The 17,841-nt window shown below is 38.6% G+C and overlaps 1 long non-coding RNA gene across 1 annotated transcript in view; it reads left to right on the top strand.

Moving 5' to 3' along the window:
* LOC130606338 (uncharacterized) overlaps window positions 1-16,483 on the top strand; it is a 28,440-nt gene extending 11,957 nt beyond the window's left edge. Inside the window, exon 2 of the long non-coding RNA XR_008973952.1 lies at window positions 12,319-16,483. This is a non-coding gene — a long non-coding RNA (uncharacterized LOC130606338). The remainder of the gene's footprint in view (window positions 1-12,318) is intronic.
* Window positions 16,484-17,841: the final 1,358 nt, after the last annotated feature.

Genomic DNA, 17,841 nt, shown 5'->3' with positions numbered 1-17,841 from the left:
TAGGATGAAATCATGTTGCACTGATATCAGTCTCTGCAGTTCAGTACATGTCTGGGCCAACTGTGAAGCAGTGATTTTAGTCCAGTTTCTTCAAAAGTCCTGTGCTTTGATTTTTTTTTGTTAGCAGAACTGAGTGAAATCAGCCATAAATAGTCCAGACTGAACAAGAATGTGGTGAGGTAACATGAAACTAGTTAAAATTTAGAGTATTTAATATCCAGTACCATAAAGTATTTAGTTAATTCTAGAACATCCATAGAATGTAACATGCATATGTGATTATGAAGGGCTGTGGCCTTTAAATTTATTTGCGTTACTTTTATTGCCAGGGATGGAGCATTCACAGCTTCCTTGTGCAACCTGTTCCAGTGCCTCACCACCCTCACAGTAAAGAACTTCTTCCTTATATCTAACCTGAACTTCCCCTGTTTAGGTTTGAACCCATTCCCCCTTGTCCTGCCACTGCAGTCCCTAATGAAGAGTCCCTCTCCAGCATCCCTATAGGCCCCCTTCAGATACTGGAAGGCTGCTATGAGGTCTCCACTCTTCTCCAGGCTGAACAGCCCCAACTTTCTCAGCCTGTCTTCATATGGGAGGTGCTTCAGCCCCCGATCATCCTCATGGCCGTCTCTGGACTTGCTCCAACACTTCTGTGTTCTGCTTATGTTGAGGACACCAGGGCTGCACTCAGTGTTCCAAGAGGGGTCTCAGCAGAGTAGAGGAATGGAGGAGCTAGAGGATCTTAAGGTCTTCTCTAACTAACCACTCTATAGTTAAAGAACCATATGTATTCTGTGACATAGGTGAGCATGAGTATTTAATAAAAAGTCATAATGCTTTCAGAATTTCTGAATATGTACCTGTCAAGAAAGCAGGTTGTATCTTGTTCCTTATGTGCCAAAAGCAGGTCTCTATTGCACAGTTATGGTAGTGTTGTGTGTATTAGCAGTTGTGCCTAAACAAACTTCTTTTAGGATAATTACTAAACTAAATAATTGCTAGAGTAGAAATTCAGTTTAGTCAACAAAGGAGCAGAAAAGTCAGGATAAGTCTCAATTTAGGGAGTTTAGTGATCTCAAAATGATTACTAAATATTTCATTAAATTTTAGAAGAAAATCAAACAACTTCCTTGGGCTTTGCATTGCTAACAGTTACTCTTTTCTGTCTTAACACGGTAGAAGCTTGAATAATGGCCAGAACATCCAAGTTCTACCATACTGTTTTTACATAGAGCTACTGTGCCACCACTTCTGACGTAAAAAGTGTGCTTATTTGGGTAGTGTGTGATTGTCACAGTTCTGCGGCTGCTGCATCACACATTGCATGGTTAAGACATAACTAAGCAGTGCTGTGATGTTGATTATAGTTTGTCAGGCATTTCAGGCAGCTCTGTCCTTGACTAAAGTAGGTATTTTTTAAAAGTATGGGTCTCCAACACCACCACTAAATTTCAGAATTTTCTGTTTTATACCATTTTAAACTCTAATATTGCACAGGAAAATATTTTCATGAAATTGATTTTTGTTTTCTTGAATGGAGAAATGAAATTGCTTTGGATCCTTTTCAACATCATTTCAGAAAGGTTTCATCTTTAGTGTACAATTTCATGGGCAGTTGAACAATAATGTAGAGTAGGGCATGTTTTTATTTCTGACACTATCATACAAGTCTAGCAAAATATAAAACCACTTAGCATTGAAGTAGGCAGCTATTTTTGTCCTTATGTGTAACTACTGCATCTTATATTTAGCTTTTTGTTTGATTATAAATTGTGAGGGCAGGGACTTTAACATCATAAGTATAAAACAACTTGTAAAAAATTGTGGGATTCTGTATCAATTTTATTTTATGATAAGATTAAAAATAAAATAACATTACCTCTTCCTTGCAGTCTTGCCGTCTTTCTCTGTTGATGTCTATTTACAAGAAGTCTGTGCTGAATTCAGAAGTGAGATTCTCATTCACCTGAAGGCATGAGAGATTTTCTGGAAGGAAAGAAAGCTGTATGAAATAAAATTGATAGTGCTTTTATCTGGTATTCAGCACAGTGAACTCCTGCCATAGTGATATAGATGTCCAAATGTTAATCATCACAGTGTCTTAACTGTATTGCATTCATTATCACTGATATTTTCTTTCTTTGAGAATCATTACTTTCCCTTCTCTTTCACCTCCTTCTATCTCCCTTTTTTCACTGCAGCTAATTAAGAGCTAATTAAGAGAAAAGCATTAGTGTGGCAATCAGCTGGTGCACTGTTGCTTTCAGCTACTCACGCTGGTGCAGCTCTGTAACTGATGCTCAGTATATTGAGCTGAGAGTGACAAGTCTGCCAGTCATTAAAGTGTTGTGTAGATCAAAAAGTGAAATATGATTTTCATTATCAACACTGAGAAAATATCAGCAGAAAACCATTTAAGATGCATGTAAGCCAGTTTACAGCAAAAGAACAAATGAGTCCATTGCCCAGGTGGATGACCCCTCTGTTTTAGAGTACTAAGTAAGTCTACTTTTTCAAGCTGCCTTGTTAAAGCGAACATATTGCTGGTGTTTCTGTTCATTTATATTTCTTTGCATGGGTGAAAATGAAGCCTGAAAAATTTACTTGTAAAGTCAGAGGAATTTTAGATATAAGAATTCTGCCTAGGGCATCTTTATGCTATCTCAGTGTTGCGCTGCTGAATTTATCTGTTTCTTGCAGTATTCCCTTACAAGCTTGGGTTAAGGAAAAGGAAGCCCAGCTTTCATACTTCTCCTGCCTTGGGATTTATCACAGATTGTTGTCCCTTTCTTGCAAAGTTGTGTCTGTATCTTCAGTGTCATCCAGTCAGCCTGGAGTGACGTGTTTAATCAAGTGGTCTTACCTGTGGCTCTGGCTTAAAGCAAGGATGGGATAGCCAGTGAATTCCTTAATTTTTCTCTTTGCAGACAGGACATTTAATTAGCCAGTAGAGACATGCAGGCTAATTAGTAAGTTGGAAGATGCTGAACATTGTCCTCTCCTGCTGAGAAGCTAGCTCAGTAAAGGTGAAGTTTTTAGTTAAGGAGTAGTTCAACTTGGGAAAAAAGTGAGTACAAAAAAATTCATGAACACCAGCTGAGCAGTATTTGCTCAGATAAAGTCCCCTGAATAATTGACAATGAAGTCTATCAAGTTCTTAGTGGGGAAACTTGTATGATGTTACTTAATATAGTTTTGAAAGTCATGTAGATACAATTCTCAGTTGTTTTCAGGTACATGCTATTAAATAAGACCTATGAAATGTGCTACTAAGTGTTCCCTCAAATGAATGTAACTGGGGAGCAAAGAAATTTTATGAGGAAAGGAAAGTGAAAGTTATTGTCAAAACATTGAAAGTATTTGTTTTCCTTCAGGAAAGAATGTAAAATATGAAGCAAAATGCTAAGAGATGCTGTTACCAGTCTTTTGCAACTTACGTACAGAAGCCATTTCTCCTTCAGAGTATTGCTTTCTAACTCAAACCACAAAACCAGACAAAAAGAAAATCATAACCCAACACAAGTGTATGGACTTTAATTTCTCTTGGATATGCTGTCCTCACAATAAGTTTGTAGAAGAAAATGGTCTAACTAGTAAAACTAACTGATTGGGATAATGTTTCACGCAGTGATATGCACATGTTTTAATGTCTTAGTCACAAGTGCGGCATGTGGAAAGATTTGACCTCTGAGCAAGAAGGCAGTGACTCGGCTAAAGATACCTGGGTACATCTTATGTTTACAAATTCTTGCATTTTGTTTTAGTTTTCTAGTGGTAATTATTTTTCCTGCCTATAAGTAAACCAATACGATACTCAACTGTGGCTCTAGTAGAGGCAAACTGTGGTTGAGTGAATTCCCTGCTATGGATTCTGTCCATGCAGATCGTTCACTGGAGAATTGACACTTCCTTAAGTTACGTGTGTGTGGCACTCTGGTTATCAGTCAACTGACAAGGGGCATTTAGGTAAGATTTTACTCAAATTTAAGAGTGGCAGGGATTAGAAGTGATTGCATTCCTTTAGTAGCAGTAGCACTACTTGGTAGAGAGCAAACTCTGCTTTCCAGGGAAGGTATGGGATGTGCAGTCAGCATCTCCAATTGACTGCAGTCTTGTGGGAGCTCATGAATATGAGTGAAAACTGTTCTTACCCACCTGTATCACTAGGTTAGTGTGAGAGAACGTTTACAATTTGAAAAGCAAAATAACCATATTTAATATATACTGAGTGGAAAAAAAAAAAAAAAAGGAAATAGATTGGAAGTCTCTTAAAATGAGCCCCAGCAAGACATCTGCTGCCTAGGCTGTATGGCAACTGGCAGGAGGTCCTGAATGCAGACTTCTAATTAGAAAAGCCCTTTATTTTCAAAATAGTTTCCTAATTTATAGATGGGGAAAAACATTTTCCCTCATGCATAGATACATTGTTCTACAGAGAGCCAAATGTGCAAAGTTTTTCTTTCAAGATGCTAGAAATGATAGGCAGATTGCAAGTAAGCCTTTTGAAGATTGCAACGGATAAAAGTAGTGAAAGCAGCATTCCTTGAAAATATTTGAGAGCTTTTTCTCTGTATATTGAAAACAATTAGCAATAAAGAAAATACTTAGGGCCATCAAAGGATAACTTTTCTGCCAGTGTGTATGCTGGCATCCTACTGCTTTTTTTCTTTTAGATTAAAGTGATACAGTGCTTTGCTTGAAGTTGTTTCTTAAAAAATTACTTCATAGCTGGAATTAGTCACTCCAGGCATTTTCTTTGCTAGTGCTTCACGTAGCATAAAAGCTAAAATACAAATGATGGCTTAGTGTTATTCATGATTAGTGGTTTGATAACCTGATCCTCACAATTACAGAATTATAGAATCCCAGGTTAGAAAGGACTTTAAGGATTATCTGGTCCAACCTTTCTAGGCAAAACATGACCTAGACTAGATGGCCCAGCACATTGTCCAGCCAAATCTTAACAGTGTCCAGTGTTGGGGAATGCCCCACTTCCTGGCGAAATTATTCCAATGGCTGATTGTCTCATTGTGAAAAATATTCCTCTTCTGTCCAACCATAATCTCCCTGCGAGTAACTTGTGCCCATGACCCGTTTTGCTTTCCGTGTGTCTCCTTGTGTAAAAAGACAGTCTCTGTCTTCCTTGTAGCCACCCTTTAAATACTGGAACATGGTGATAAGGTCTCCCCTGAGCCTTCTTTTCTCTAGGCTGAAAAGGCCCACATCTCTCAGCCTTTCCTCACATGCAGCTTCCCAACCCTTGAATCATCTTTGTGGCTCTTCTCTGGACCCTCTGCAGCCTCTCCACATCCTTTCTGTATATCAGGGTCCAAAAGCTAAACACATTACTCCGGGTGACAAATGCTGAGCAGAGTGGGATAGGCTTTCCAACAGCAGGCTTTCAAATGTCTGTCTTGTTTGATAAAAGAATAGAAAGGAATTGCTGGGTAATAACAGCTTGTGGTGTCTTCTGAACTGCCATTAGTCAAAATTAGCAATTTTTAAACTTTTATCCTGTTTTGTTTCCTCTACCTTTACCATGTGTAATGGGAAGCAAAGATACGCAGATGGACCCATATGAGAACGAAGTCTTTTGTGACTTCCTTGTAATGACTTCACCAGCCTACTGCAGTTAGGACTTTAAAGATCACTTGTCATAAAAAAGGTACACAGCCTTAAAATACCAGAGCAAAATTAAGAAAACGTGTATAGCATATTAAATAAATCACATGCTTGCAGTGTTACATTTTCACGTTTCTATTTGATTTTCTTTTTATGTGATTTTCCTTCCCCTGCCTTGTTGAAATATTGCCACTCACTCTGAAGAGGAGGATGCTTATAAATGGCTGAATGATCTGCTCACCTGGATATACTAACTAAATTCAAGTCATAAGTGGAAGGGTTGGATAAGACCTTGTCATTTACTCTTCTTCCTTATTATAGGACTTTCTTTCTTTACACTATATTCTCAAGTGCTTTGTCTCATTGAAAAAGAATCACCATGAGCGTGTATAAGGTATCTTGTGATAACAAAAGGGAGGGATAAAATCTGAGCAATCCTTAGTACAGAAAGATTTCTTAGTTTCATTTGTAACAGATCCTTCAAGGTCTTTGTGATAGGATATCATAGATATCCTGTCTCATTGAGATCAAGTCTGAAGGAGCAATCATCTTCAATGTGTGCCTAATCTGTCCATATTCAGTGCAATTCAGTACATGTTCTTGTGCTACACTTCTTTGCTTTTCATCCAGTAACTGAAATTAAGTACTGTTTTTATGATTAACTATAATCAATATTATATATTTTATGCAAATGACATAAAATATATTCTACTTATTTACATTACTTATTTTAGTAAATATTTTAATAATGAAGTATAATTAACCAATAAACATGCTGGGTGATTCAGTCTATGGGGTACACACCAAACTTTCATTCACACAGATATGGAGTATTACCACCGAGGTATTGATATTTGTTGGTGAGGCAGAGCAGAATTTTGACCTCCTGTGTTTTCTGACCGTGTTAACAGTCCTCCATGGTGCTCTGTAGTGTTCGGCCATGCCTAACCTATAAAATGTGATTTTCTCTGACATGCTGTTTACATTCAAGATTGATCTAACCATCAGTTTTTGTTTATCCCCAAAAGCAAGTCAATACTGATCTACCTTGCTATAAGCCCCTTAAATCCACTTCAACTATAATTTTTCATCCTTTTTCTTTACTTGTGTTGGAAAATCCTCTTAGTCCATCCTGATACAGTTTTATATTACCCTTCTCCTGTGAGTATTGTCTTAATTCCTTTTTCTTGTTTCTTTCATGACTTTTTCTCTAAAGGAAAACTACTGAGAGAAAATTCTTCCCTGTCTGATCTAGAAAGAGCAGTATCATCTCTTCTACTTGACAAAACTTGTGGCAATTTTGTGCTCTTAAAAATTCACTTATTTTCTAAATTGATTCTTATACTGACAATGGGTAGATCAATGTTCTAACTCCATGGTTATAATCGCATCCTTAAATCGATATTCACAAAGATCTTGGCAAGGAATCAACTACTCTTTCAATTTAGGTTGAGAGTAAAGCAGTGCTCCAACATCCAAATCAATGCTAAGGGAACAAACCCAGTGCAAGATCTTTCCTATACTTAAACCATTAAGTTAATTTTGTTTAACAAAAGTACTCCAAATTTGAATATTATACCATAAATATAGTCTGATCCAGAGCTAACGATGAAATCACTGCAGCAGGTTTTGTGACAGTAAAAAGGTAGGGGGGTTGATGAATTTCAAACATACCATAGTTCACTTTTTTGTGTTATTTTACACTGTTTTTAGTAATATGAAGACCATAGACAGCAAATGTACATAATTTCACCGGACAAGGCTGCCTAAGGAAGTTGTGAATGCTTCATCCCTGGCAGTGTTAAAGGCCAGGTTGGACAGGATTTTGAGCAGCCTGGTCTAGTGGAAGGTGTCCGTGCCCATGGTGGGGGGTTGAACTGGATGATCATAGGATCCTTTCCAACCCAAACCATTCTGTGCTTTCCACAAGAATATTCCAGTAAACTTTAACTAGTGAAAGCATTTTTATCAAAGTATGGAGATGGTATTACATACTGCGAAGATGTTTTTGTTGGCTTTATTAGTTGATCTAATGATGATGGCTAATTTTAGGCTTACCAGAAGTAAAATAAATACTAGCAATGATGTGACAATGAAATTTACTTACTGCTATTAGAAAGGGATAAGTGTTCACTGTCATGTGAAAAGGACATATTATTTGAGCGGTCTGTTTATTAGAAAAAAAAGATGAATATACGATTGCTGGCAATCAAAACAGTTTGATGTGAAATCAATAAATCTGATTATTTATTTTCTGTGGGATTACTGAATTAAAAGTGATTATCAAGACACATGTAAATTTAGTATTTTTTCCTAAGGATTGACCAGTGCAGTAAGCCCCAGCCTGCACCGAGCACACCTCTCCCTGAGCTGTCTCTGAGGGAGATCGGTGCTTCTGACACATGGTGTTCCTGAATTTCCCTGTTCCGAGCTGCAGGCAGCTATGCACTTGGTAGTTGAGTTTCCGTGCATGATGAAGCAAGCTGCTCCCCCTGAACTTTACTTTGCAAGATGAAATGCCAACAAATTAAGATTAAAAACATCTGCAGATGACTGCAATTTTTGATGGATTTGGACTGCAGGCCATAATTCAGTACTTAATCTCCCTAAGGTTGGCAGCAGAGGAAGCTGAACCTCAACTAGCTTCTGCACGTGGCTCTCCCCGGGAAGCAAAGGCACTTGGCAGCTTGTTTTTCCTATATCATCAATCAACACAGCAGGCTTTAACTAACTTGTGCCTGAGACACCAGCTGTTGCAAAGCATTACTTTGGAAATGGATTGGTCATCCACTGCAGTGGGATTCTTATCTCTTTATGGGCAATATTTTTTAATTTACTTTTGATAGTTGCAGTAAATTCACAAGTTATTTATTAGCATGTCAGTAGTAATAATAGAACACGCCATATGCAATAAGTACTGATCATAACAAAGCCCTCTGCCTTTTCACAGCCCCAAATAAGCAGGCCAATTCAGATACTTCAGTACTACATCCAAGTATTTGCTTTTTATGAAAAGTTTTTAAGGTTGTGTGACATCAAGAGTGTGGCTTCCCATCTAGAAGGGGCTAAAATTTCACTGGGGACTAAAGTATTTGGTTTGTAGGGTGCTTAGCACTACTATTATTTGCATAATATGATACCTCATCTGAAATAAGCCAGAATTAATATATTTTTGAGCCATTTTACTTCAGAAATAAACCTCCCTGTGAATTATCACTTTTAAAATACTAATTTTAATCCAGTTTTGAATTATGATTAATGATCAATGATTTAAATTGATTTGGACTTAAATAGGATGTTGGCTCACCTTCAACACTGTCACTTTGTGCTATAGGGACATTTTTGTGAGACATTAGTATTGCACTGAGCGCATTATCACTTTCTAGGCTTAAAGGACATCATTCATGTCATTTTGAGTGATCATTTCATATTTTTATCGGTTGCAGGGAGCTTTTACTTTTCCCTACTAGCTGTAGGATTTTTACCAGCCTTCAGGCTGACTCATTAACCACTTGACTCATTAACCACTATTCTTTTGTCTAGTGAGTTTTTTACCCATCTGGTTTCCCTCCATCCAGATACAAGAATATTGTGGCAGGCAATATCAAAGACCTTTCTAAAATTAAGGTAAATGACATCTGTTGCTCTTCCCTCATCCATAAATCAAGTCATTGTACCAGTATCCATAAATCATTGGTCAAGCATGATTTATCGTACAGAAATCCATTTTCTGTTTCCAGACAATCTTTTCTCAAAAATGTGCTCCAAGATTATTTGCTCCTTGATTTTTTTCCAAGGACAAAAGTGAATCTGACTTGGCTGTATTTCCCTGGATTATACTTCTGGCCTTTCTTGACCCTTACTTTCCCCCAGCCACCAGGGATCTCCCCCAGTCTCCATGACCTTTCAAAGATAATATAGAGTTGTGCTAAAAGGACATTGGCCAGTTCTCTTAGAATCATAGACTAGTTAGAGTTGGAAAGGACCCTAAGATCATCTAGTTCCAACCCCCTGCTGCAGGTAGGGACACCTCACACTAGACCGTGTCTCCCAAGGCTCTGTCCAGCCTGGCCTTGAACACTGCTGAGGATGGAGCATTTACCACTTCTTTGGGCAACCCATTCCAGTGCCTCACCACCCTCACAGTAAAGAGCTTCTTCCTTATATCTAACCTGAACTTCCCCTGTTTAAGTTTAAACCCATTCCCCCTTGTCTTGAACTCTTTTGGATACAACCCATCATGTCCTGTATACCCTTATGGTTTGAGTTCTCTCAAGTAATCCCTGATTCAATCCTCATCCAGTGGTGATAGTTCTTGTTGAACATTTTCACTGATCACAGGGGCTGTTAGAATGACTGAGGCAAAGGCAACTCTGTTGTTTCCTTACTTCATGTAGTAATCAAAAGGTATATAATGAATTTTTTATTTTCAAGGGTGAGGACAAGACAAAATTCTTTATATAAAATTATTTTGACTTATTGTTGCCTGGGTCTTGCTTTTGCTGTGAGGCAACACATTAATCATGGATCACTGCTGACTTTCCTGTGACATAGCTTGATATATGTAACACATCCAAGAGAAAGACTGGGGAGTCTGGTGTGGTGATGGTGAGTGGAGGGAAACAGGACTTTGTAGCAGCATTAGAAGCAGCATGGCCAGCTCTTCAAGACATAGCCACTGCTCTCAACTCTTTTCTTCACCTCTGGGCCCTCCAGCAAAACCAGTAAACATTAAGTTTTGCTTGCACTGTTGGGAGCCCTTTAGCTGTCTCAGAACTGTAATTCATTTTAAGAGACTGAGAACAAGAGGACAGAAGTTCAATTGTAGACTGATTTCTGGTGGGTCCGTAAAAATAGGTGGCTGAAGGAAAGTGATTGACAGTGGGAACGGTGTCAGTACTGTAAAGGTATAGGATCATCCATTTAGAACTCAATCTTAGTGAATTTGGCTGCGTGCTTTACATTTGTTGAATCTAGCTGCATCTAGCAATTATTTACATTATTTCACTGAAGTATGTCTAAAGAGGTTTGTATGATAAAGTATCAGTAGCAAAGCTCAAACAAATTTACTGTAGAGACAAATAAATACAACATTTCAGGTGTAACAGCCCAACCAGATGTCATTTCTGAGCCCATGGATTGTAGTTAATTAAATGGTGAAATACAGTTGTGCATAATCAAGCATGTGCTGTGCCAGACACCTTGTGCTTGCTGGTTTTATGAAGATCACTTTGTGTTGCAGCTCATGCCTGCAGCATGAGAACGTTCCTTAGCGTCTCGCTGCCTGGTTTGCTTTGTATGTTGCCATCCAAAAGGGATGTTACCTCTGTTAAATCGCTGTTTATTCTGATGTCATTCTTTATGTATCTTTCTGCATAAGGAATAAAAAGAATGTAACTATAAAATCTTTTGTAAACTGCTTTGAAGTCTGATGCAAAGTGCTGTAAAAAGTGAATTTACTTACATACATTTGAGAAATGGATATGGACAGTTCTGGGGAAGGGATGGATCTGCCTTTTCCTTGTACAGGTCATTATGGGTCTGCTGTGTGTTGGGACAGTGACCTGGATTACCTCTCATTGTAAAGAGTAAAGATGTTTCAGGTAAAGAAGCCATCTTCTCCTGTGTGAGTGTAGTCTTCCCTAGTAACATTGGACAAAGCAATCGTTGCAGTGTGAGGACAAATGATGTGAAGTACTTTCTGTCTCTGCATAGTGTGTGCTGCAGGAAGATAATGATAAAAGAGTTTTTCATTCCAAAGGGAATAAAGCCAAGCCATATGGTGTTTGTGGTTGTCTTGTGGGCAAGCTGTATCTCTTTATCTTTCACCTGTGAAAGTAGAATTTGTCACCTCATAGTATAAATGCAGTTTATCTTCTGTTTTGTTCCTTTTTCTCCTTAGTTTTTGTTTAGAGATTGAGCTGCTTTTTCAGCATGCTTTTTCAGAAATTCAGTTAAGGTTTTTTTTAACAGTTTTAAATCTGCCGTCATCTCTTATACTTCAGAAGAACACATTCAACATGTTCATTAGCTGAGAGTTTTACCAGACATTGCAAATACGCTTCTGCTGCCCTTTTAAGTTACTTATGGACTGTGCATTGCTGTGCAAGTTATAAAGCATGCTTGCCAGTCAGTCTGGTCTGAGTGCTCATCCTGTATTGTTCAGGCATTCACAGGGCCTGAATTTATGGCTTGAATGGAATTGTGGCTGCAAAAGTTAGAGAGGTGGGTACTTTGTGACTTCTATTAACTTTGGCATTTTTCTTTTCTCATTTTATTCAGCTTTGTCCTAGTTAATGTATAAACGTTTGGCATTTCCAGTCTTTAAATGTCATATTCATGCAGTGGAAGAAACTCTTTGTTTGATATTGAGTAGGTTCCATCGTAACAGTGGGATAGAAGACTTATCTTACCTATTTTTGAGTGTTAGGTGTTCCTGAGGTTACCTGAAGGACGCCTCTTTCTCTACCCGAGCTTCCTTTGGTCACAAGGTGTCTATCATGTATCTGTAGAATCACAAAGCATTAGTAAGCTATAGTCAAGACAAGTATATAGGGCATACCACTTGTAGCTGGAAAAACAGTGAATGATAAAACCTCTTAAACAGCCTGAACCACTACATGATGTGTTTGTCATGGTTTTGTTTTTCATGAGGATGTTGAGTCTGAAGCCACCATTGTTATTCTTATGTTTCAGGTGCCGTAGCGGTTTTGATCCCTCGCCTAGACCTGGTGATTTCTTTTGTTGGAGCCGTCAGCAGCAGCACTCTGGCACTGATTCTGCCACCTCTGGTTGAAATCCTCACTTTCTACAAGGAAAACTTAAATTTATGGACAGTATTCAAAGACATCTTTATAGCTGTCATTGGAGTTGTTGGATTTTTAACAGGGACATATGTGACAGTTGAAGAAATCATTTATCCTGCATCCACAGTTCTGGCGAATGCAACAGAGAGCATCGCTGCAGATGTCAATGTTACAAACGTGGCGGCTGGTTTACAGTAATAACCAGGCACTGTGAACTTTATTCCTTAACAAGAAATCCTAGATGGATGGCAGACCTATGTATGGGACAAATTCCAATGGATTTTAAATGAATTTTTGAAAAATAGCATGCAGCCTTTTCTTACTCTCTTGCTTGTTGTTTCCTTCATTCCTTCCCATCTGCTACCTGAATTAACTCCTTTGTTCCCAGCCTCTGCTCATGTAGTGAAAAACTGAATTGATGTCAGGATTTAAAGTACATACATGAAAATAGGAAGGAAACATGATTTTAGGTTATTTGCAAGAAAAGAAAGATTCTTTTAATAAGGAAGTCAGGATTCCTTCTTTGTCAGAAAAGATGGAAGTCAGCCCATTCATCATATCCAGGCAGCAAGTCTAGGCATAACTGTTTTCACTCCAGCTCTGTTGTAAGGGTTGGAGTGGGAGCTCGGTAATGCATGGACCTTCTCTTGCTGCCTCTGATGGGGTGAAGTGCACCCCAGTGAACCAGGGGCACTGCGTTTGTAAAAAAGAGCAGCTGTGTTTTTCATTGCCTTTCCGGGGACTTGAATGTATGCTGTGCAGAAGTTCTTGGGTAGCTGCAGTTGCCTGGCTCTGGTTCCTGGGAGTCACTATGTCTGGAATCAGTGTACTGTGCAGAATGACTGTGACTCTTGTTCAGTCTTTTCACATTGGCTCCAATGGGGGCGTTTCAAGCAATTGGAGGGACCAAGCCATCTGTGGCTAGTGTAGCAGGCTACTGCTACTGGTGGGTTACATGACAGTAAGCATAAAGGCGTTTCTTTCATGCTGACCATCTTAATGTCCAAGCTGAAGAATGGACAAGACTGTAGGGTAAGGTTTAGAGGTAAAGAATGGACCTTTTATTAGGCTAAAAGTTAGCTAGTTAGGAGTGTTCTTGCCACCTTTTGTGATCTGTTACTGTATGTTCCTGTACCATGAGATGTTCAGCATGCCAGACCCCTGCTCCAGGGAAATGGCAACTGTGATGCTCAGCAGAGCCACAGAGGTCTGACTGTCAGAGCAGCTTAAAAGATTCACAATGTTAATTTCTGTATGAGAAAGGAAAATATGAGACAAAACTTTCTAGAATGGAGCTTTTGCCATGCTTTCTTACATAAAAGGTATGAGTTATTCGTGAAAGAGCTTATGATTCCACAGCACTGTGAGCTGGGGGGTCACCAGGGATGTCTGTTTTGAAGCCCTTACTTCAAGCACACCACCTGCCTGCAGGTTTTCTGAAGAAGTGACTCAGGACTTGCTTTCAACTACTGGTGCTCTGTGGAGAGGTACAGTTTATGAGACCTAGGGTGTACATGTGAAAATACAGTATTTTTTAGAAAGCGGTTATATATCCCCTTGAATTTTGAATGAAAAAATGCAGGATGTTGTTTCTCAGAGCAATATTTCTTTCACAATGCAAAAACATTGCATGATAAGCAGTTTATTTTTGTACATTAGGTAACTGCTGTCCTGACCATTTTTTACACCATTTCTTGAGCCTTGATTTCAGCTATACAAATGCATGAAATACTGTTTGGATTATTTTATCTGTTACTAGAAGTCTGTAGACTGCCTTTCTATAGACTGCCTATCTATATTTCTATTGGAACACATAGTCATTATTTTAGCATTCTTACATTCTGCCTTAAATAGGATCTGACATGCCCGTTACTGATTTGTGCTTCTTTTGTCTGTTTTGGAAGGAAAAAAAGAACAAGTTGATGAGCCAGTAATTGAGTCAAAATGAGATTTGTTCGCCAAGTCTGCAACGCCAAGTTCCCAACTGGAATCCTGACTTTTCAGGGTCCATGTTTGGCTTTTGGGCTTATACTTCATAGATGACTTCAACTCCAAATGATAAAGCTATATTTTTGGGTCTTGTTTTCTAAAAGCACTATATTTTGTACGATAACAGAACTGTATTTATCATGCTCATTCTTGTTATGAAGAAATTTCTTTTTCTAAGAAATATTTTTAATGGTAACATTCCCCCCAAGAAATATGGTATGCCAAAATCTCTCTACTGTATTTGTACAAATTAAGGTAGAAATGTGTTACATTTTGCTTGCCTTCAGTATATTTCTCAGAACTACTGAAACACATTACAGTGCTAGAGTAATATAATGCTTTGTACATCTATATATTTTCCCTTCAGAATGTTTCCCCAAGTTATCTACCATGTGGTGACTGTATTTCAGCACTTTCATCTCCATCTTGATGAGGGCATTTCTGACAAAGATTTATTTTAACATGTAGTTCAAACTGTCTTTGTTTGTTCAAGCTAATAGATACAGTAATGTTCATTTTCATTGTAGCATGGGTAAAGTTAAATACTTGGCAGGCACTTTAAAGGGATGAGTCTCTGCAGGTACGATACTTCAGAATAAACCTTTCATATGAAAGTGCCACAGAGGAACAAACACAGGTAGTTAGAGAAGCAAAAGGTCACTTCAGCTTTTCATCTTAAAGTTTTTTTAGTCTTTAAACTGTTTTAAAAGACATTGAATCTAAGCATTTCCATCTGTTTCATAATGCATCTGTTGTTTACCTGAACCATACATTGCATGCTGATCATAGAATGTATTTCTGTGCAGCATATTTTACTTGACATTTAAATACTTCTACATGGAACATTTTTAGTAGGTCTGGTAAGATTAAAATGCAGGTCATTTTTTCTTGTTACTTTTGCATCTTTCCACCTGTGTGTGTTTGGAGAATAAAGGACTGTCATATCCATTCATACCATCTGTTCTGCATCAATTGTCTCATACTGAGCAGCTCTGAGAAGGTGCTTCTGACAGGGTGCAGAAAGACTTGACCACTCAGAGTTAGTAACAGTGCAAGTGACATGGTACTGTTAATGAAGCTTTGCTGAACTGGGTATCTACAACCTAAATAGGCAGCCTTGGTACCCAGGTGAATGCAGCAGATCAATCTGTAAGTCAGGCAAGTTGTTGAGAAGCTTGCTAGGTTTGAGGAATCTAATCTTTGCCATCAAACTATGGATAACCTGGCTCAAATACAAACCCTTACACATCTTACTGCTGTGTCTGACCAGGGTGCAGCCTGTCAAGGAGCAGATCTTCAAACCGGTGCATTGCCGTTGACTGACCAGGTATGACGTAGTGTGTCTGTGCAGTGGGTCAGTGTTCTCATGTCTAGCAATGTTGTATCTTTTGAATCTTTAAAATGTTTATTAATATATTTTGCACAATGTCAATTTTCTCCTACAGTGTAGGACTTCTGTTACTTTAACACTCATACAGTGCATTTGCATGGCCTGCTCTTTCAGATAGAAAGAGTCAGGAATCAGTGTATCTTGCTTTGGATGAGATTAAAATGTCATGTAGTAAAAAACTACTAAGTCTGAATAATAAGAGAGTTCCTGTGAAACATTGCCAAAGATTTAAAAGAGGAAATTCTGACAGAAACCTCTTCTGAATAATAAGAGTGTTCATTCAGCTTTTAAAGTACTGTAATATAAATTGCAAGTTAAGACGCAGGGAGTGAAACTGAGAGATTTAATAGGTATGGTTTACATGAATATGTATATAAGATGGAAACATACTTTAGCACAAGGTAAATTAAACTGAAAAATGTATGTGATTGGCTTATGTTCCTGACAAGGAACAGAAGGCTATTATATACTGTACATGCACTCATATTTTCCAATATAATATTGTTAACAGTTTTAATGTAATTTAATAATTAGCTGCACTATAAGCAACTGGATCATTTTCTTGTCTGTAACTGTTCATACTCAAATATTGGGCAAGTAAGAGGGGGGTTTGCGTAATGTTCTGTAACTTAAATCTTCTGTATCAATAAAGATTACAGTAATATTACCCTGCTAACTCACTGTTATCCTGCCTGTCACTGCTACTACATCACTAGACGAACTAGCTGTCTTAATGCAGAATTTACCTTTGAAGTTATCCAAGGAATGGCAAGTGAGTGCCTTGAGGCGGTCAGACAAGATCAAGAGCTGTCTTTTCATTGATAATGAATCTCATTTCAGTGTCGCATAGGCAATCCTGAAAAATCCCACCTCCACCCCAAGGTTTTTCATGAGGGCACAGGTAAAGTGAGGCTTCTGCATCTTTTTAGAGGTGCTTTAGTAAGTTCGTTAATGTCTAAATGTACGAAGGGAGCCACAGGCTGAGGGCCTCTCTGGCACCAGTGGGAAGTGTATTTTGGGGTTGCACTTAGGCATTTAGGGCAGGAGCCTAAGGTGGGAAGGGAAAGGATCAAAGTGTTTTGGGAAAAGTGGAGTTCTATGATTGTATTAATGTAGACATAAAGGGGGCCAGTTAATCACATGTGAGCTGGGGATGGTCAGTAGAGGTGTCTCTCTGTCCATGTCTGTGCCTGACCAGTTCAGTCTTTCCTGTCTTCTGACTGAACTCCATTTATAACTGGTTTCTTCAGTGTCAGCAGCTGGAGACTGAATGTCTAAAACCAGAAGCTGGAGAGCTTGATAATGTGTCTCTATATATGTACATGTGTGTATATGTGCGTATATGTGTATATGTTTTTTCCATTAACAGCCTTTCATCCTGATCAGCCAGAGAGGGGAAATGGATCAGGCCATTGGTGCTGTTTGTGAGAGCACTGTGATTCCAGTGTGTGTTGATCTTTGTTGCTGGCCGTGTGCATTTGGTCCTGTGTAGTGTATGTGTGTGTACACATACATACCTGTGCTTACTGGCAATTTGTACTGTGGGTTGGATTGCTCAGGTTTGGCCTTTCTCTGATTTTGCAGTCACGGGTGCCCAGCACACCTTTTCTTTAGACAACAGCTTCTTTAGTGTTTTTTAAACAGCTCAATAGCTCTTTACATTTGTGGATGTGGAATTTTGGGAAGTGCTTTTCATGGCTTCTGTGGATAATTTGTGCTGGACAATCTTTGACTCCTAGCCTGATGGATTGGTTTGACTTTGAGAGTGAACTCAAAACTACTGAAGCACGTGAAGTCTTTCTGGTTCTGTTCTAACTTAGGCACTCAGAAACAAAGTTTTGTTTTGGAAGGACTCCCATCTGTATCTGCCCAGGCACACATAGGGAGAATTGATTCTCTATCTCAGTTTTCAGAAGCTTTCCTAAACGGTATATTGTAAACACCCCAGAACTCAACTGTATCTTTGATGTATCTATTCCTCTAAATGTTGAGATAGAAATGCCATTGGAAAGTTCAGAGTTTTTTCATTTTTTG

This window comes from Pezoporus wallicus, unplaced genomic scaffold (assembly GCF_028554395.1).
Source record: "Pezoporus wallicus isolate ANWC-B61680 ecotype Strahan unplaced genomic scaffold, APGP_CSIRO_Pwel_v1 contig_8388, whole genome shotgun sequence".
NCBI classification, from domain to species: domain Eukaryota; kingdom Metazoa; phylum Chordata; class Aves; order Psittaciformes; family Psittacidae; genus Pezoporus; species Pezoporus wallicus.
The sequence above is the reverse complement of the archived record's forward strand: the minus strand, read 5'-3'. Positions and strand labels throughout refer to the sequence as shown.